Source organism: Heloderma suspectum, chromosome 1 (assembly GCF_057233095.1).
Source record: "Heloderma suspectum isolate Gila_16-S chromosome 1, 16-S_ref, whole genome shotgun sequence".
NCBI classification, from domain to species: Eukaryota; Metazoa; Chordata; class Lepidosauria; order Squamata; family Helodermatidae; genus Heloderma; species Heloderma suspectum.
Window position 1 is genome coordinate 119,109,315 of NC_139458.1, and position 22,742 is coordinate 119,132,056.

Sequence of the window (22,742 nt, forward strand, 5' to 3'; positions counted from 1 at the left end):
TTTTTCCATCTCTGTGCTGTTTTTTAGTAGAAAAAGTACAGTGAAAATAATAGTTCCCTAAAGGGCTTTCCGACAGTGGTTTAAAAGTGATGATAAATTAAGTTAAAACCTCAGATCTCCAAAGACAACAAGAACACAGGCAGAAAAAAGACTTACTAATCCTAAAATCCAAATATTTCACAAGTAAGTGGTGTGAGAGTGCTGGTCAAGTAAGATCTTTGTTGGTATCCCCAAAAATGTAATCTCCAAGCTGAAGAATGGCAGCTTGCAGAACAGCTGGTGAATAGGATTAATGTCAGAAGAAAGAAATAAAACTCAACATATGTCCAAGCCTGCGGTGCTGGGACTGAGCATGATTGTACCCCGACGGATACCATGTGTACAGCTGGAAAGTGCCACTGTGCCATGCTTCCATACCCCACAAGGTCATTTCTAAGTACAGCTAATAACCAAAGAGCAAATTAAACTTTTCCTGAAGAACTCTGTGACTGATTACAGAAGCAACAAGCAACCCCCATTACTTAAAATACTACTACAGCAAATACTACTTTCACCACTACACATACTTAATGTGCAATGGTCCAAACAACAACAAAAAATTAGCATTATTAAAGCTAACAAACTTTAAGGCAAATGCCATTTGACATTGTTATGCTAACACAAGGCCTCTTTAATTATTTATTGACTACATTTCTATATCACCCAAGAGCCAAAACTCTTTACACAAGGCCTGGCTAGATATCCTATGTTCACTCGCAAGTTTAAGATATAACCAAATACCATAAATATGTAACTGACAACAATGACAACGTAGTGCGCACTAGGTCTATCACTGCAATTTGCCTAAATTCGTCATTTTTCCATGTCAACATCATTTAACCTTTTTACAATCTATTCTATTTAAAATATTACTTCCACTTACTTAAGTAATAAACAAGCACTAACTAACATATTTAGCTGTTGCAATGAGTTACAGAGAACTCCATTAATAATACAAAAGTGACCAGAAAGCCACTAATACCAAAATTTGAAAGGACAAATTTCCATCTAGCATTGGCCTGCCTTTATTGGATTAACAGTTTAATAAAATATAGGCCTGCTCTCAACCTTCATCAAATCAAAGTCAATGTGATTTTAAAAGATGCAGGATAAGATACTAATAACACAATCCTTTGCTTGTCTGTTTAGAAGTGAGCCCCATTTAGATCAATAGGACTTACTCAAGTGTGTATACAGGATTATTTTAACTATTTTAAAACACCAATGTGATTTTACACAATGAAAAAGTTGACAACAGCGCTGAGTGATATTTTGGTATGAAGTTCAGAAACATATACTTCTATTCAAACTCTGGGTCATGATCTGGACATGTATCTTCAGTTCATAAAATTAGGGGAGAAATCTATTTTGATATGTTACAAATGTACTTAAAATGTTCTATACGTGTCGTCACCATAGCACTGTCTGCAACTTTTAAAAAAATGTGTTGGCAGTTCATCAAGAACCCTGCAGTGCAATGTGACCCAACACATTCTGGCCATGTGGAAAAAGTACACCTAGAAAGAAAGAAAGAAAGAAAGAAAGAAAGAAAGAAAGCAAGCAAGCAAGCAAGCAAGCAAGCAGTGGTATCTCCAGACTGAGAACACCCAACAGAGAATCCATCTGGCACCATCAGTTCAAAGTAGCAACAGGCACCCGGAAGTGACATTTTACAGTTATGCAAATTATATTAGGTTCGTAACAGGTGACATGATGGATTATGTCACCTGTAACGACATATAGATCTGTAGCGCCTATAGATTAGAATAGTTTTGACAGTGCAGCCAATCACAATCTCTAATGTGAAAAAAAGTATTTAGCAAGGTGAGAGGAAGCAACAGCAGCAGCAGCAGATGACAAATTTTTAAAAAGTAAAGACCAGCTGATAGTTTACAGTATTTAAATTTCCCTCAGTGCCTGGTACATAAAAGACACACATATATCCCATATGAATAAGTCTTATTCAGCTGACAACTCTAATGTGTCAGAATAAGCACCAACTAAAAGCCCCCTGGAAGATGTGTGTGTCTTTTCTGTACCCAGGTCTGCTCTTAACCTTGATTATATTTTTGTGCTGCCTCTATTGTAAATACGACACCAAACACATATAAATAATCATGATGAACTTGTGAACAATTAAACTAATACTGTAACCCTAAACCCATTACCTAGGAGTAAGCCCTACGGAATTCAGTGGGACTTACTTCTGAGTAGATATGAATAAGATTGCACTGTTAATTTACTTATCCATGGAATACAGATTTTTAAATTATTCTTCAGAAATTACTATAATATGTCAGAAGAGTTATAAGCACCATTTTCAGAGGTAACAGCCTAGAATATCTGTAACTGTTCATCAATAATTATCTCTGAAGCTACATGCTTTTTTCTCACATTTTGTGACAGAAGCAGATGAGAAACATAATCACATTTTCTTAATTTTGTCATAAAATTTTATCCCAGTTTTACTCAAAGAGAAATCTGTCTTTCGCCATGTGAATGTATTTTTAATAAATGTGTTTAAAAAACAATAAAAGCTACTGCGGAGCTTCTTTTTTTTTTAACCATACTCTTATCATTCAGGTACATACATCTAGAATTTACCTAATGTCTGGTTGTTGTCATTTTATCTTTCTGGATTCCCAGAAAGCTTGTAAAAGATTCGGAGGATTGGACTAGGCCTATATTCCAGATTTGTCTTACCTATTCATCAAATACACTTTCCAGCACTCACTTTCTGCAAAATTCTTGTCCCATCTAAGCTAGACTGTAATCCAAACAAAGTTGAACTCATTTTCTATCCCACTGATTTTAATGGGGCAATTAAAGATAAGCGGCCTTTTGTGTGCTTAACTTTGGCTGGAGTAACTCCCTATTTTCTAAACTTGTAAATAGGTAGAATGATAAATAATATGAGTTGGATACAATGGTGATTTAGCACTACTGGAAAGCATTTCTTCTTCTGCAAGATGAGGTTAGGTTAGTGAGGTGCAAATCACCAAAACTCAAGTTCGCCAAAGTTCTCCAAATTCCATTTCAAAGCTCGTTCCATCTCGAGTCCATGTCAGATTGTGGGCTTTGTTTGTTTATTTCTTTTTGTATGAAAATCTGTGTGTATTTAAATATATGTTTTTACAAATGTATGCATCCATTGTGCACATGTTTGAAATGTATCCATTCCTCTCCCACTGATTAAAGCGTATTTGTGCTCAGTTTTCAAAAGTAGACTTTTTTTGTGCACAGTATGCATGCTGTCAGACGCATTTTGGGGGATTCACAAATCACATCGCAAGCTCAGAAATCTACAGACTTCCACTGCAGATTGTATCCGAGTCCGTGTTTGGTCTGGGAAGTGGGAACTCGGTAAATCCTGATCCAAAACAAATTGAAACAAATTTCTTATACATCCCTACAGGGGGCATCTGAATTCTGCTGATCTCCCTACGCTCAGATGCCCCCCTCCCAAGCTCCGCCAAACTTGCTCCCGAGCATTTGAAAGCACTCTGAGAAAATGTGAGATATGGCACAGAGGGCTGCTGTAGATGAGAGGGTATTGGGGGAAAATGAGCGCCTGACCTCATGGGAGTGAAAGCACATTCTGCTAGTGCAAAGCCACTACTGGATACAAACCTAAGCATGGAATGGAAACATTAATGGGTTCCAGCCTGGAATGGGTTCCAGCCAGCCCATTTCCATAGTATATATTGTTTTCATTCTATGAATATGGCTCTAAAATCACAAAACAAGCATAGATTAACTTTTTATCATAACAATTCTACAGTCCATGTTCCAGAAAATTCCCATTCATGTAATGGAAGTTATTCTGAAATGCCAAGGTAATTCTTATATACTTAACAAGGAAAGTATGTTTCTTCCTATTGAAAATTAATTTTCTTTTTCACACAGAACATTTAGCTATTTAAATAAGATTTGGACACAGAGCTAACAATATTATAGAAGGTTTTGTTTGTCAATGCTGAAAATGGAAAGAAAGCTACATCACATCCATTTAATTGTTTAAAGGATTTTAAAGATATTAGTTTAAAGGATTTCATAATTTCAATTTCTCCTTTTTCATTTAATAGTAGACGTTCATTAAAATCCACACAGTGTAATAAATTATAATAATTTCAAACAAGAATTAAATTACTAGGTAGCTACTGAAAGAGCCATTTTTCCTTAGGTAACCTGTAATCTAACTGTCAAATTTAAAATCTATTCCCAATCAACTCTTCACAACATTCACATTTATTCATCTATGTTAAATTAATAAAAGGTGTGAATAATACTGACAAAATTGATCATTATTGTTCATGCAGATTAAGGAAAATTATAAGGTAATCTCAGATGTAAAAGGAATGAAGGAAAATTATTAAAAATCTTATAAATAAATTCTTCCTGTGCTTTAAAAAAAGGTAAAGAAAAACTTCAACAAGACTTATTTAAATTGGCCATTGAAGCTATTTCACAAGTTGTACATTTTAAACCATAAAATACTTTCTTTGGTGTTTTCTTTAAAAATATAACTGCATTGTTGCGCAGGGCTATATCCCATTATTAAGAGTTCTGATAAGCTACAAATATATTGTGTTGAAATAATACTAAAGAATGACAAATAATGTTGTGATCTATTCAAATTCCCATTATACACTGGGATGTTACTTAGCACCTCTTTGGAGGATGCTCTTCTTTCCTAGTTTCAATGAGAATAATCCAATACAGCTCTATTATCAATATATTTTAGGAGAAACATCTGATAGGATCTCCATGTTCACACGTTGGCCTTTCTCCTCAGTTGAATGAATTCCATCTTGTGTTACCTTTCTGATGCATGTTATCAGTTGAACTGACAAGACTTTCCAATAAGAATTATCGTCTGTTGCCCTTCCAACTGAATACCATCCTGTCTTTTTATAAATACTATGCAAAAGCCAACACAGTTTCTGAAGCAAGCTATCTTGTTCTCTGTCCATTTGCCTTATTTCCTACCATCTAACCTTGCTGCCCTTGCTCTCCCCGCTAACTGAGATCCCTGTAGATAAAGCAAGGCAAGTCAACATCTGTTCCCATTCACACCAACTTTAATTTACAAAAGAGAGAGAGAGATTTGCTATTTTCAGAATACGCTCCAAAGCACAGATTTAAGAACATTAATGTGGCCATAATTCCAGTGCATCTGCACTACATGCACACTATGCCTACATTCTGGAAGGGTTTGCACCATGGGGTGCTGTGGGGTCACACACACTTTAAATAACACCAACTCATTTGCCTCACCACCACTGTCTCATTCAGTGATAGCCAACAAGACTTTAGCATAATTGAATAAGCCATAGAAGATGCTGTTCTGGACTCCAGGCACTGCAACTTTTATATCTTAGCAACACAGATAAGGCACATATCCTAGCAATCCCCACCCATTTTATAACAACACCCCTTTCCCTTCAGAATGGGATTTCAGTACAATTTCTTCAGTGTGTGGAAAGGTCTTGAGTTTTAGTTCAGAGGTATTTCAAACAGCCTTTTAAGGGTCAAACAGCATGTTACTTTAATTGCGTGGCTTACAGCCATGTCAACAGATTTTAAAAATTTAACCCTAGCTCAAGAGCCCCATTTTAATGGGGAGAATAGCACAATGGATTTAAGGACAAATTTAAGCTTTCTCTCCCCAACTGTGATCCTGACAAAAATCCTGTCCAAATTGCAGCTAGCCTTAGAAAAAATGCTAAATGTGTGTGTGGGGGGGGGATTTAATTCTGAGGTGGCTGGGGAGGGGAGGATTAAACTTCCCTTTCCTGCACACTGTGATGCCAATAAAAATTGGAGGGGGGGGGCACTTAGGATTTAAAAACTAATAATTCCTTGCCATGTGTGCAAGCCACACAGATAATATAACATGTTGCTTGACCGTAAATTACAGTCACAACATAGCCCATAATGCAGCCCATAAAGAACACACAAACCACTGTGGTGGCCCACATTACAATGAAGTTTAAGAATTACTTCTGTATTACCTCAAACATTTCATGTGTCGTGCAAATATGTTTCCTCTTAATATTAAAAGATAAAATAGTTGAAAGTGCTTACCTTGAACCTAACACTGTTCTCATTGAAGGCATGGGCAAAATCCTCCTGACTGCCATAGAAACTAAGTTAGGTCAACACTGATTGCCTTTTTAAAATTCCTCCATCTTTTTCCCAGTTAAACTGCCACTCATTGTACTAATGGTTGCCATTTCACTGTAAACCTTTAAGTAACTTCCTCTCTCTCCACTGAAATATATTTACAGTCCTTACTCAGTGCAGATATCAAACAGCTTTCCTCTCTTGCCACAAAGTTGTAAAACCACAAGCAGGGGAATCTTGCTCCAATATTTACCTCTCTACACAGAAAGTATTGCAACAGTCTATTTCCCTAACTGAAAATAAAACTTCACAGTCTACTTTTGAGCTCTTTAAGACGTATAGCCTGAAGAGAAACTTGGTGGGGGAAAAAACAATGCATAAGTTGTGTTGTAATCACATCGAGCAGCTGAGCCCAAGGAAGGCAGGCAATGGAATGCCATACAGTAATCAGCACTGTTGACTAATCAGAATTTGAGACACTAGAAGGTAATAAGGGTATTATAAAGAATGGCTTATTGAGGGAGCAGCTGTTTACGGTTAGTTCACTGTTTAAATGAGTTTGTCTAGATTGCCGTGGCACATTTTTCGTGCACACACACAAAACTTCACTCCTTTAAAAATCATCATTAGACTAGGAAAAAGGAAATCAGAGTTACTGGCAAGAATTCAAATGGCGAGAATATACCGATAGCCCCTTAGAAGTAATTATTTGGGTTCAGGAGTTGTCTAAAAATGGACAAATGTCTCTGGCAGCTTCGAAAAATCACTATTTTTTGTTGCCATGGGCACAGGAGCTGAGGTAGTAATGAAGGGGTAGCAAGGACTGGAAGGGGGGAATATAAAAAAAGAACTACCAATATACAGCAAAATATATTTAGAGTAAACCACCACCCAATCAACACAATAGGTAAAATTATAAAATAGATACCCTTCTAATATCCCTGGATGCAAACATACTTTAAAAAAAAAACTTCTGCAAGTTTCCAAAAACTAAAACCTAGTATATTTATGTTAAAACTACAAATATGAACACAGTATTTTTTTAAAAGCACACGCGCTCACACATCATTGAAAGCAGGCAACTCACCCATAACTCTCAAACAATAATCATCTTGTTCAAATCTATTTGTCATACAGTTGTTCAACTGTTTGGTGTTTTGTTTTGTTTTTTATTTCCCCTTCAGGAAACCAAATTCTGGTTTGGCGTCCAAAAACATCTACGAAGTCCTCAAAGCATGAAGGAAGCTGAATAATACTAATGGAAATTTATCATAATGCATTATTTAAACATATTCTACTTTGGGCACCAGCCGGCTTGGTAATATTTAAAAGCAGTCAGCAAGCAGTGGAAACTCTGATACCTTTTGTAACAGTTCACATGTCAAGCTGGCAAAGTGCCCACAGCGTACGGCAGGAAAAAAAAAATCTATTTAATGTCTGCCCCACAAGGCGACATGAGGTTTGATTGGCAGAAAGCAGAGAGTGGCTTTTGATCATGTGTCCTAACAAGCAGTTCCAGCTCCTGTCTCTTCAGCTGAACAGCTCCACATTGCCTATTCAAACAGAAGTGACAGGCCACGACACTACTCTCTAGCTCTAGTCTTGCACAGTGGGAACTATGCTGGAGACAGTGCCACTGATTAAATAGAGGCCTTTTTTTCCCAAGACAAGCAGGTTGTCTGAATCAAAGTTGGGCAGAATCAATTCAACATTATTAAAAGAGGATATAAAACTAGAGCTGAGTGATGTTAGGCCAGTTTGTACAGCCTCAGGGATTCACTGAATGACGAGCAGGGTAAGGAATGGCAAGACTTACAAAGCAAGGTCAAAAATTAGCTACGACAACCTTGGCCCTTTTCCCATTGCTTCAGGTTCCCTGTATTTCAAGCTGACTAGTTTCTTTATAACCTTCTGTTCAAAAATGATTTAATACACACACAGAGATAGATATACATACACACTATAACATAACTTGCAGTCTACTTCTGCAGTCCAAAGCACATTTTCCTGGGGCTTACTTATGAGTAAACGTGTATCGGATGTGATGTAAAAAGAATTAAAATCTCTCTTTCTAGCACAACAATACTGTTGTGGAACCTGGGTATATCCTTTTCTGCTTCCATCCCTTTCCAGTTAGTTACAGTAACTAGAATTTTTAAAAAATACATCAGTACACATGTCATTTATAATTTCAGCTAAATTATATATAGCTAAATTTGCCCCCAAAGAATCCCCCCCCCCTGCACAAAGAAACATTTAAGTATGTTAAATTGCTTTATGGTGCAGAGTTTTTGTTGTTCTTCATTGACAGTGGTCATTAACAAGTTTACCATTTTTAAACAGCCTACTGATGGTAATCTGTAGTCTGCTAGTGTGCTTAAACAATACATCAGATACATTATTTTATATATGTAGTTATGTCAATCCCACAGAATAGAAAAAAATATATACATTTTATCACATTGTTACTTTAAATGTTTCAAGCTTTCAATTAAGCTAAATGGTTTGCTAGCAGGTATCTGGATGGGAGACCACCTGGGTATGCAAAATAATCCAAGTAAAAATAAAGTATATCATATAGGCTCAACAAGGTTAGCTACTAGCTTGGACATACAAGCTCTATTTGAAGAATGAAGATATTCAAAAACTTGTGAATTATTAAGTAACCCCCTAAGCTACTGAAATTCAATTTTACCTGTGTCTGTCATAGGAGAAAAATCCAGACAGCATAATACCTTTATTAGGATCAACTAAAGAGTAATAAAGTAGCGAGCAAGCTTTCAACTACACCGAAACATTTCTTCAACCTGGATGTTAAGCACACGTGTACAGAGAGAGAGAGAGAGAGAGAAAGAGCGTGGGTGTGGTGAAGGAAAGACATATATTGCTGGGTGTGGTACAAAGCCCTGTCTGCAGTCTTGTGATATTCTTAAAATGGAATGGAGGAGGTGTTATGCAGACTTAATTAGGTTAGATTATGCCTGATGCAAAAAGATCTCAGGTTGCAGCATGGTATGCTGGGGTGAAGGAGCAATGGCTACTTAAAAAGGACCCATGTGTTCCAATTAGCGCTAGAAGCAGATCCAAATAACTACTGGCTTTTTATGTTTTCAAAGCAGCCGTTGCTCTTCCACCCCAGCATACCTTGCTGTAACCTGTTATCTTTTTAGCTGATTTGAATAAAGGCATTGTGCTCCTGTTGCTGCTTGGATTTTGTTTTTGTTTTTCTAATTGACAAAACCTGCATTTCATTTTAGTACAAAGACAAAACAGAACAATAACACCAACGTTTAAGGAGAAATGTAAGAGCACTGTGCAGGCATAGCTGCTTACAGGACACACAGTAAGAGTTCTGACCATGGCACAAGGGCACAGTTGGTGCCCTTTCAGCGGACCCTATCTCCAAAGCAGTAGCAGCTGCAGCACTTGCCTCCTGTTACACAAGGGCAAATCTCTACTACTAACTACAACAGGATACAAGGGCAAGGAATCCATCAGCTCCTCAGAAGATGGAGTCCCAGCATCCAACCTGGCAGCCCAAGGTCAGTGATTCTGACACTGCAGGTGGTGGGAAGTTCAAACTGTCTTGGTACCTCACCAATAACTCAAGAGCATTCTCCTGCAGAGGAAGATAACACTCGGTGGCTACACAACACAAGACCTTAAACTAGGACCAGGCATGAGAAACCTCATGCCCTGCCCCTGGAGGAATCCCAGCTGTTATTTCAGATCAGAGATAACAGCGGGGATGTGGGCAGCGGGAGACTCAGCTGACACTGGGAGGAGCAACTGCTCCTCCCGGCACTGGCCAAGTCCCTTTCTCCATGACTCTCTTAGCCCAGAGGAAGGAAAAATGGATGGGGTGATGACATCAGCAGGCATGGCCATGCCCAATGATGTCACCCAGCCCACAGAAGGCCTGGTGGAGGACAATTTGATCCCCCACCCCATTATATTTTGGCTTGGACCCTTTTAAAGTCTCCAAGGGGCGGCAGGTGGCAAGACTGTAGTGGATATAAGAAACTATAGCAGTACTTAGGGGCTCAGTGGAAGTCTAGACTTCAGTGGTGCAAAGCCTGGGTGTCCCAGCAGCTAACCAAGGTTAGCCTCTGGTTCCCCCTTAGCACCTACAGGCCTGACTTCAAAGCATTCCAGTAGACTCAGTTTACTCAGAGGTGCTATCAAGTCAGGACTGTGGGACAGACATCTAAGGCCTTCTGGGTTTCCTACAGGCAGCTGATCAGCCACTCTGAAAACAGAATCCTGGACTAGATGGACCTTTCATCTGATCCAATGGCTCATCTTATGTTTTGCACCTTGGGTCAGATAACCAGCCTGGCCTACGGTATCCCAGCCCTCAGTAGGCACACCTCCATGGGTACCTGTTCATCACTTGGGCACGACAAAGACAGTGGGCTAGATGGATCCATATTTAGGCACATGTAACCATGCCCCCAGTTGTGAGAGAGGCTACACATATGGTTGGGGGACCCTGCTGAATGAGGTGAGTTGTGATGTGAGGGGGATCCGCAAATATCAGGCACAAAATATATGTTTATGTTGTTGCCACCTAGTGCTCAAAGGGAAAAAATGTTTCTTTAGAGAAGTTAGAACTGAGCATGCTCCAGGTCTGTGGTTTTGGCTGTGGTTCAAGATGGCTGCCAAACCGAGAACTGTATAAAGAAAGGCCAGGAAATAAAACCAGTTGTTGTTTCACTTTACTGGTGTAGCGTATCTGTGTTTTGGGTGAAGGGTGAATGCAGGGCAATTTACAAAATTAAAATATCAAGAAATAATAAGCTACATAATAAAAATAAGCAGCAAATATAAACAGAGCAGTCAGCAATATTTTAAAAGCTTGAGAAGAAATGTTTTCACTGTCATAAAAGATTAAAAAATATAAGCAGCATAGATAAATTAACACCATGACTTTGCCTTATACCAGATGCCTAGTTGTACTTTTGGTAAAATCCATTCTGGTTGCCTGTCCTCAAACCAACCGGCTCCTACATTCCTGCTATGCTGGAGCAAAAAAAAAGTTTGCCAACCCTGATACAAAAGAGAAGAAACATTTATACTTTGAGCATGTGCAGTTTTGCATTTTATACTCACTTAAATTATAGTGCTATCATGACTACAAGAATAAAATGAAGTTTGCTTCTGCTCTCCTGATGCGAAACACATTTACTTGGGAATTTGTTGTAGAAAAAAAGCCTAATGCATTTTAAAAAATTAAAAAATAATAACATGAGCATTATAACCATGTAAATGGCCAGCTAGGTGCCCCCTGAATAAAAAATGATTTTACAAATAAGAAGAAAGGAAAGATGCTGCAGCAAGCAGCATCAGCCCTGGCATGAATACGTCGCTGCAATTTGCTGCTGCCCCCACCATACTGGCGCCCTATGCCAGGTACAAAGGGGAGTGGCCTCATGGTGGTGAAGAACCTGGCTTCTTAGTGCGTCTTAAAACACTTGTAATTAAGGAACAGCCACCTTCTCTCCTCATTCTCTCCTTCTCTCCTCATTCTTCTCTTCTCCTTCTCTCCTCATTCTCATCCCTTCTCTCCTCATTAATTAAGGAACAGCCACCTTCTCTCCTCATTCTTAACACACAAACACACACACATGAAAAAAGTTAGGAGATTAGACAGCATTACCTCTTCCCTGAGCCAGAGAGTCTAGAAACTAAGGGCCTGGGTATAAACAAATATTTACTTTCATGGATTTTTTAAAATAGTGACAGGATAAAATAAGTAGTTGTTACATTACTATTTAGGAGATAGGGCTCCATTATGGCGATGCCAAGCTTCTGTGTCTTAGGTAGAAATTTACTATAAATACATTTAAAACAAGTTTTAAGGAGGTATGAAACAATTATATTGTACAAGTTGACTGCCAGTTAAATTTCTTTTTTAATGCTCAATCTGAAATCATAGCAGCATGCAGAGTATCAGTCATGGCCAGTTTCAAGACTGGTTTGCCCAGCAATGTTTAGAAAATTCCTGCATTCACTATTATATTCACTATCATATTATTTTGTACAAAATTCAATTATATTCATACATTCACTCTTATTGCATGTAAGCTTCTCCAGGAGCCTTTTTGGCTGAGGAGTGGGAGAAAAATACTTTAAATTAAAAAAAAATCAGATTAGATATAACTAAGACACTAGTTTACTGCATGGTCACAATCACGCTGCAGATGTGTATATCCTAAGAACCCCAGGTTCATTCAAATAGAAACACTCCCTCTTCCACACATAGACACATATCTCTACCACTGTTCCTCCTTCTTTTCTGTTCCTGCCTTCTTTTCTACTTTGCTAGCATTGCATTAATCTACAATTAGGTTAATACAATGTAGCATGACTGATACCAAAATATGCTGCTGCTCAGTGGTGGTTGTGCCCACAAACTACATTAAAATCAAAAATATAATGATAGATCTAATCAGCACTGCAGTTAACCAGTCACCCAGGGCATGTAACAATTGCTTCCAGGTGAGCTGCTTAACAGGCCTTGCAATGTGCCATATAGACAGGTGAGGAGGCGGGAAGTGGTAGTTGCCATTTTTTGTGGGCTGGTAGTTATCTGCAAGGCCATTTTTTCTCTCTAAATGTGCGATTCTGTAATTTGTTCTGGTGATTTTCCAGGTTCTAGAATCTAAAACCAATGACAGGAGGTAACATTGTCATCAACCAGTTGCTTTGTATATGAGTGATTGTTCAGCTTGGCTCAGTACTGTCACCAGATCTCCAAATGCATCACTTCAATATCTCATACACTGACTTTCCCAGATCTGGTACCACAGACTGTTTGATTTGAAATGATGGGGACTGAATGGGGAAGTATGTACATGTACACCATACTGAACTATGGGCCCTCCTGAATCACATGCCCTGCTCCAAGGTTTATAAGATTAAGGGAAACAGAGTGGATCTTGCCTCTGCTTTAATTCAGTTGTATCCACAGAGCCAATGGGAATCCTAAACTATGAGTTAAAGTGTAGTGAAAAAATACTGTATTTTGGGAGGCGAGACAGTACTTAAGTGTTGAGCCAGATACAAGCTAAAAATGATGACAAATGACTGTTCAATTGATAAGACATTTCACTGAGTTCCAAAATGAAGAGGGCACCATTCCATGAATGACAACTGATGTTAGGCTCCTGATGGTGAGATAACTATGGAAAGAGAACACTACAAATGACATTTCACACACATACACACAAATACATCCCAAACCACGTTTTCTTTTACTCATCACAAGACAACATTTGTTCTTTAGCATTTATATAGCACAGGAGGGGAGATTTTTTTCAGGGAAGGCACAGTGTTGGGAGGGGAAGGAAATCCCTTCCCTTCCCAGCAGTAACCCCCGCAAAATGCCCTCTGTGCTGCAATTAATTTTTTTAAAAATCCTCCATTGACACCAATAGGGACTATTTAACAGCCTAAATGCAGGAGGGGAAGGGTGATTTGGGGTAGGGGGGTTCACAGGGTTGGTGAGGGGAGGGTTAGCCCTTTCCTCCCAAGCAGCCATGACCCTCAATGCCCCCCATTGCCAGCAGTGGAGGCTCTTTTAAAGCCTAAATGCGGGCAAGGAGGAATTTGGAGGGGGGTTGCAGGATTGGGGAGGGTTAGCCGTTACCTCCCCAGTAGCTCCCCTCCCCCCAAATGCCCCCACGGTGTAATTAAGTTTAAAAGCCCCACTTGCAGTGTGGAGGAGAGGAGGAGAAATCCAGCAAAGGCCGGATGGCACCTCCCATAGGCAGTAACTGGCTGCAAGCCGGAGGTTCCATATCCCTAATTTATAGCATGACACACTTTATACTTCTTCATTTGTTAAAATGCTTCTATGAAATTAACAAGGACTTTTTGCATATGAAAAATATGGCTAATATGGACAAACCATCTAATCAATTTATAAATTTTGTTTTAAACTAATAAGTAAAAGTAACATTGGAATTGGTTTTCCCTTATTCCATTTGTTGAAGTTAATTAATATCAAAATACCAGTTAATCTAAATTGCTTTATACTCTTGACTGTAGAGAAAGATTTCCCTGTGACTTCCTGGCCTGCCTGGCACCATCGCTTTCAGAATTGTCATCTGGCAGCCGCACACTTAAACAGAGCTAAGCATAGCTGCTATTTCCTTCTTACACTTTTCTTTCCCCTCCCTCCCTCCTTACCAGCTGAGCTGGTCAGATCTTAGATGTAGTCATATTTCGGTGAATGTCTCTCTACTTCACTTGACAGAAACATAAAGGTGTCAACGTTATTAAAGTAATGATAAAGGTATCCAAAGCCAAATAGCCTAGTGAAAATAAGGAATATATTAGCATTTCAAATCTGTTACAACACTGAACATTTTTACTGTCATTTCCTTAAGAAAAGCTGATCTAATTAGCTATATCTCCAAACTGCGCACCTAGCATTTTTAGTATTATCGTAACGTTTTGCTTAGAGTTGACATTTTTATTCTGACAAGCACTGTCTGGAGAGCTCTCAATAAATAATACATTTACAATTTTCCGTAAATAAGCAGTGGACACAAATTGTTATCCTTACTTACAGCTGCCCCTGTCTAATAGTGCTTTTACAAGTAAGGTGACTATTCAGTCTAATGCAATCCTTCCAGTGCTCAAAAGACATTTTCATTCATTACCACGGTCACAAGCACTTAAAGCACTTTTAGGCGCTGTTGCAAAACAGCAGGAATGACAGAGCAAATAAGACTAACTAAAGCCAAACTTCATCTCCAAAGAAACCAGAGGTTGTTCACCAAAACAAATTGAAGACTGACTTATATAAGGTCATTATAGACGCAGCGAATCCACACACAGACTAGTTTCTTAAAGAATTTTTTAAAAGCTGCAATTCATAGGAGAGAGGACAAGATTAATTGGTTACTTCTAAACCCAACCACAGTATATATTTTAATATCCAGTGTAATGGATTGTCTTGTCATAATATTGTTTCCTATACTGTCGGAATTGATTTCAGTTGAGTGTTCATTTTCTTTCTTTTTTGCCTACTTCATAGAACTGAAATAGTTTTGTATATTTTATTAACTCAGGCAGGAAATGAATTCCTTTCATTTCAAACTCACATCAAGCAATAGGTTGCACTAGTGATCAGAAAGTGGCACTTGCACAACAGAACCCTGCAATCACTGAGCTTTGGCAATGAGGTCTTCACACTACTGTCTGTTGTGGATCAGGATCTCCATGTGGTCCTATCTATTAAAGTTTACAGTTCCTTTCCAAAGCATAAATAAGAATAGTAACAGCAAAAATATCAATTCCTGGCCCAAATAAATGTGGGTTGGCATAATTTAAGATTATGTTTGAAAAATTTGTTTGAAAAATGCTATGGAACAATAAAAGTTTCTCTTAACCATCTAGACTATCGCAGATGCCTAAAGGACAATCACAGGCATGTGATTACCAAGTTGTTTGAGACAGAGGAATGGTGCTTTCTTTAATGGAAACTATGTGGGTGGGGAATGAGATGTGGAGGAGATGAACAGGATGTAACTGTACAACTGGAATTAAACCTAGATACTTCTCCTCAGAAAAGTTCAAGGGCATTTTTAGTGCTTGTCAGTGCTGGTTGGCTTTGTCTCCTCCAAAAGATAAAATCTCCTGCAACAGAAATGCCCTTCATATAAGGCTGGTATAGTGCTTCAAAGTGCCTCATGAACTGTGTGTCATGTAACAGTCCAGCAAGAACAGCAAAAGCGAGTAAATGTGATGGCTATTCACAGGAATTTAAAAGCTTCCACTGTTTTTAAGGCAAAGCAGAATATTATGATGATTAAACCAAACAGAGATATTCTAGAAATGTGAGTTACAGAAAGTCTGCCAGCCTTCTTCGAAATTCAGCCCAATGTTAGAAAGGCATAAAAATGACAGAACTTTTATAGAATTTTAGCCTTATAGCTATCCATGCTTGTGACTGACACCATACTGTAAACCTACATTAAGATTAGACCACGCTAGCACTAATCACCACTATAGAGGCTATATTCCTATATATTGTATACTTAAATTGATACATCCTTTTAACTACATGTAAAGTTATAGAAAATAATTGCTGTTATATCACTATTACATTATACTGAAAGATGGCCTCCAACACAGAAACTAGTGGGAACCTGTTTATAAAAAGCATTGTTGAAACATGATATTGTACCCTTAATGCAGAATCAAGGGCGAAAGTGAACTATGAATGTGGGCCCTCAATCGTTGGGTCCTCCTGGGATTTAGGAGAAATGAGATGCTGAGTTTCCAGTGTGCCAGATGACTACCCAGCCTAATGTTCTACATTGCTAGAATTGCATTAAGACTTTGGAGGAAAATCCACCCTTCTAGTTACAGCCAAGTCAGATGCTAGCTATTGCTTGTAGAGATTTGGGATGACACATGATAAAATAATTAATGTGAATCTATACCTTAGCATACAAAGCTAAGGAGACCATAAAAATTAACATAGCATTGAAAAGCATAAACAAAGTATTATTTAAGACAGGGGTGGCATTTTCTGGCTGGGTGTCAAATTCCAATTTGGTAAGAGTCCTTATTCTAGCAGTGGTTTGGGCCGAGGGCACAGGGGGTGGTAATTTGTAATTTGTACCAATTTGGACATTTTTCCACCAAAAATACAAGCCACAGCCCAATTCTATGTATGTCTGCTCAGGAGAAAGCCCCAGCACAACAGCTTTTAGGCACAAAAGCAGCAGCTCAATTCTAGGCATGTCTACTCAGGAGTAGCTTAGAGGCAAACATTATCATAGGTCTGAGCTGCAGGAAACCTGGGCCCCATCTACATGAGCCATTTACTCTGGGGCTGCTGCGATCCGAGGACCTTCAGGACATACGATGCAGTTGCCAGCCACATCGCAGCCTAACTGTTGTTTTCACAGGGAAAATGCGGATTTCCGCAGAGGCGTTCTGCTGCGATTTTTTAGCTTGCTGCAGGTTTACCGCAGTTGCTGAGCCGTCTGACCCTTCCTCAAACTGACTTCACAGTTTGCTGCGGGTGTGGAGTAGGCATGCACAGTGATTGCGTCACTCTGTGATGCCTTTTCACTCCTCCCCATTCCTCCCTGTTGCTTTGCAGCTGCACAGTAACAGAGTGGTATCCATTTTGGAATGATGGGTAGGCATGTACCTCTCACATGGGCATTCCCCTTCGCTTGTTGCACCCCCACCCTCATGTGCCTGCACAGCTGCACATTTAAATGTAATGGTAAAAAAAAGAGCAGTATGACTGCTGCAGTTTACTTCACTTTAACAGCCATGTGTCAGGTCACAGTGGATTTTTCCATTGGAGAAGTCCAGAGTAAATTGCACATGTACCGTAGCAAAAGCTAACTCGCAGCTGCAATGCTGTGAAGTTACGATGCAGTGAATGTTGAAAGCAATGCTGTGTAGATGGCCCCCCAGCAGGGGTGGGTCTTTGCAGGGAAGGGGGCAGGGACTGCCAAAAGAGCTTGTGGGACAGAGGAGGAATCCCTGTGGACTGGAGGTTCCCCATCCTTGATTTAGGGAATATTTACCTTAAATAAACTGAAATACACAAATGACTAAGAACAAAATATGCCCAGATTACATTCAAACTTAATCACACAAATATGCTTTCCAAGGAAGAAATAAACAATGAGGATTCTCTTATGCATTGGGCACAATCTCCTGGGCTAGGACCAGTGACTCTAACTCTTCACAAGCCTCATCAAAGCTCTGCATCAACCTCAAACTGCCCCTTTACCATACAACAGTGGTTGCTTCCTATTTGTTGTGCCTACTAAAGTTCAGTCAGCCCCCAACATTTTGCCAAGTAAGCACACTGCAGTTGCTATACAACTGCATGAATCCCTAGGAAACTACTAGGAGCCATTATGGAGACTGAACATCAGTCCTTTGTATTTCAGTGATTTGTAATGTTCTGAAGAAAGGGTTCATTCCTCAGGGCTCAAAAGTCCATGAAGCTTTCAGATGCCCATTCAAAAGGGGGCCCAGTGCAGAAGAATGCCAGTGTGCATTTTGCCTTTCCCTGGAAAAGGGGGGCAGCACAATTAATGGGAAAACAAAGAGCATGGCAGAAACAATGGCAAGTGGAAGGTTCCATAAGGAGAGGACCTTGGCACAAATCAGCAAGTAATGCAGGATTCCTCAAAGAACAGGCTGGATGATACCATGGAAAAGGCTACCGCTTCTTAGTTGACAGAGACCGTAAATCATTGCAAGGCAGATCCTGTTGCTTATCAGTGTCTTCTCCCTTAGGTGGCCATTACAGGTGAACCATCTGGAGAATGCTTTAAAAGGTAAAGAGGTCTTATAAGGGATTTCCAGGACACCAAACCCTTTGGGTGGTATCCAGTTGGTGTTCCTCCACTGATGGAAGATATCCATCAGCAAAACAGGAAGGACGATTTTCAGTAATTCTCTGTGCCATCTCCCATGCTATTCTGAAGGATCTCCCAACCCTCTGGATCAGATTGGGAGACACAACGGGCTGCAGGGGGGAGAGTGAATAATTGAAAATTGGCCCCCTCCCAGTTCCATTGACAGATTTCTTCTATCAGCACAGGGCCTCCAACTATCCCACCCATTGTTGCTGGAGCCAAATGGCTTGGGAAGGGACATCTAGACATGAGCAACTACTTGCCCCTGCAGTTGAGATTATACAATCTTTTCTCCCTCACTTAGCTCAGGTGACAGGGAGGCTCTTTCCCAGTTCTGGAGCAGTGCTGGGAGGGGGAGATTCAGACACTTAATTTTGACAAGACAATATGGCGAAAACTGAAATGCGTGTAATTGTTTAGACTCTTGGGAATGCATCTCCATCAGTGAGTAAGTCACTATAGTGTAGGGGCAGGCAAGTTGTGGCCTACAACTCCAATAGCCCTCTCCGTTGGCTAAGCTGGCTAGGGCTGATGGGAGTTGTAGGCCAAAACATCCAGAGGGCCACAACTTTCCCACTCCTGCTCTAGGGGGCTAGCTGGGAAAGCACTCTGATTGGCTTTTGCTGAGAAATTGGTTCTTATCATCTTTGTACAGGGCAATTGGCTTTGTTAATTCATGTCACTGCTTCTGAGTAACCTGTCAGGCAATGTCTCCACTGAACAGTCTTCCTATGGGTCAGTTGTTGCCTGGGCAGCAAATTATTACTGGGTGAACTGTTACAAGGCAATTGTTGTTGAGTAACTCGGTGCTGGGCTAACTTGCTGGTTTTGTCAGAATGTCCTCGAGAAACAGGTAGCTCATTCCCCAAAAAATGTGGGCTGTGAAAGAGATGCAGGTTGTCAAGTCAGTACAAGTTCAGCCTTCTGATATCCCTGAGCAAGGTTGCGGCTGAGCTACCAACTTCAAAGCAGAAGGATGGAATCAAGAATTGGGGATCTGACACTGAAACTAGACCCAAGAAACTTAGGAGGACAAGTTCTATTGATTCCAAGTGTTCCAGTAATGAGTAACAAGAGTGGCTGAGCAGGAAAAAGAAGGTGCCCAGATGCAAGGCTAAGAATGGGTCCTCCTAAACGAAGCAGTCCAGAAGGCAAAGGAGCAGGAACGATGACACCCTTCTCTGCTTCCATGGTGCAGTTTGCCCAGGAAGATCCTTAGAGGGAAGTATATGACTCTTTTCCCTTGAATTGGGCTAGTGGGGAAGAAGACAAGAAAGGGAAGGCAAGGGAAACAAGGCTGAAAGGAACATGCAAAACTGGACATGGTTGTAGCGAATGTGAGACTTGGATTGGATCTGGCACTAATTAAGTATTTTGAGAGGCTCCAAAAGGCCTGTAGTTTGGCCATACAACCCATGCTGTTGTATGAAAAGCAGCGTAGGCTTCAGGCTGCTAATAATGTGCATCACATGGTTTAGAGAAGACGACACGGCTGTGTCCCAGCAGGAGGAGGAGGCAATGGACAGTTTTCCAGATGTCATCTATGGTTTCCAATAGTTTGGTTGGGTGATGCCTTCTCCAGTGGCACTGGGCATCAGGTAAGGGCCATAGTTTATCTTAAGAAGCTTCTGGGGATTGGGCGCAAAGGCTAATCACTCTGGGGCCTGGCTTCTAGTCACATTAGTGGCTACAGGCAGCATGAACAGTTCATGCCATTGCTATATATGTTGTATTCCAGATAGAGCCTAAGTCAGTAAGCAGATGGAATGAGATGTCTGCCCTGCCCAGCAGATAAGATGGGTCACTTTCCCATCAGCACTTGGGCAGATAGCAGCAGCACAATGTCCATGCCTACATTATACTAAATTCTGGTAAGCTGCAAGCAATAAAGCAATGTGTAGCTCCTGTCCTCTCTCTCTCTTAGCTGTGGCCATCATGTGAATTAGACCTTAGCACCTTATACATTCATAAATATAGTCCTGTGCAGAAATGTTCAAACAATATTGGTGTGTTGTTGCTTTTTACCAAACCAAGGCGAGGTATGTCTACCTCCAGCTTAGACACTTGTTTTGTGGTGTGATACGCAAGGCATGATATTGGCTGAAGCGCTATTATTAAGGAGAGATTAAAACAGCTGTACATTATGCTGAAGCACTCACTGTTCCTTTTACAGACAGACGGTCCTGGATTACAAGCAGCACTTGACCATTTAAATCACAACAACAACCAGATTTAACCAGCTGGGCCATATTCTCTTAGGCAGGGCCTGTTGACCTCCTCAGTCACAGCTGCTCAAGTGAAATTCTGATTAGACAACTTATTTCCAGGAGCCAAAGGACTCTGATTAAATATATTTACTTAGACACTTTAAAGTCTTTAAATGTGCATTCATTTTCTCACAACTGCCAGTTGTACTAGGTAAGGCTACAAACATGATATACAGTAATGATGATATGTGATAACGAATGACATTAAAAGTACATCCATGTGAAGCATTTTGCTCTACAGTGCTGCACACGAATATTTTTTTCCCCATAGGAGGAAGGCCATATGTTTATTAAAGTTGAACGACAACTGGAAGGCTGTGTGGTCCAGTGCAGGGCTGGACAACTAGCTCAGCAGCGAAGGCCACATCAAAAATATATTATAAGCCAGAAGGTCACAGTCAATTTGCATATGTTAGTTGCAATAATTGGCCTCATTTGCATATCATTTTATGAAACTGGAAGATGCAAGCTACAGTTTGAATGTTCTACATTTATCCTACAATATGCTATTCTGAAATTGGTATCCCCAAATGTGGAAAATGTATGTCAGCTTCATTTTATTTGCAGAAGCCCACAGGCAAACCAACTGTGCCTTGGGAATGCAAGTTGGCCAACTCTGTAGCACCCAGTTAGAATATGCAATGGATGCCAGGACTCTGACAGATCAAAACAAATTTATTTTCAAACCATAGGGGACCCTTAGGTTTGTCTGCTTAACTCTATAACCATTTTGTCTTATATGACTGCCCAGTATCGTAGCCAAGAATCTATTATTTCTTTTTAATCAATTATATTCCAGTATACCTGGAATATAATTGCTGAGGCCAGAATTTATACAAACTGTTCTTGGCAACAGTCAAATGCCTTCAGAAACTGGTTGTTTCAGTTCTACAAAGACATGATATGTTACTGAAACTAATTGCTTAAGCTATTTTTGAGGGCAGCCAAACTGCTCTTGAAATTAGCTGCTGAAGGATTAACCTTTTTAGGTCTGTTCACAAACCAGGTGACAGCCTCGGTTACATAAAACAATGTGAAGTCTGTATGTGAACTGTATATTTTCCCATTCTTACAAGGCACAGATGATACTATTTCAGTATCAGACCCTTATAAACTCCATTCATGTAAAATGTCTGTCCTATCCTAGTGCACTCTGCAGAAAAAGATAGGAATTACATTTTAACTTCAGCCAATAATTTGAGGGTGCATTTGCATTGCTTTATCTCAAATTAATGGGTAACCAAAGATATTCCAAAAATTATACTATATTAGGATAATTTTTTTAATGAAAAATACCCTCATGGTATCTTAAGAGTCTGGAGCATTATGCCATAAAGCTGGCAATATCTGTTGTAATTTATTTTTTACTGCTATTTACTTATTTTAACATTCACTGTAAATTCACATGCCTGTTTCCAGCAACAGGCAACTGAGTTTCTTCATTTGAACAATCCACCCAAGAGTATGAAAATAATTCAACAGAAAGATGTAGCCAACATTAAATGTGTGGGTGTTAAGCTATACAGATATGCAGGATTATCTATTCCAATGTAAGGACGATTTTATCAATCACTGAAACACTTTTCCTCATCTGGTAGGGACATCAACTGTGAGGCATTCTAAAATTCACTCATTTTCTCTTACATATGTGAGAACATACCCCATTGCAATTAACAGTGCAATCCTATACTCGTCCACTCAGAAGTAAGTTCCGCTAAATTTACTGACAGATAGGTGGTATAGGATTGAAGCCAAAATAATCTACAACACAAGCTAATAAAGAGGGAGGGAAGAATCACAAACTGAGGGGAAGGGGGTGCAACAGATCGTGCACATCTTTGGATGCACAAACCGCAAACAAAATACTCTCAAAACAAATCTTAGCTGCTCTGCAATGTGA

The 22,742-nt window shown here is 39.7% G+C and overlaps 1 protein-coding gene across 26 annotated transcripts in view; it reads right to left on the reverse strand.

Moving 5' to 3' along the window:
- SOX6 (SRY-box transcription factor 6) overlaps positions 1-22,742 on the reverse strand; it is a 613,575-nt gene that overhangs the window by 339,242 nt on the left and 251,591 nt on the right. The gene's annotated exons all lie outside the window — the stretch shown is intronic.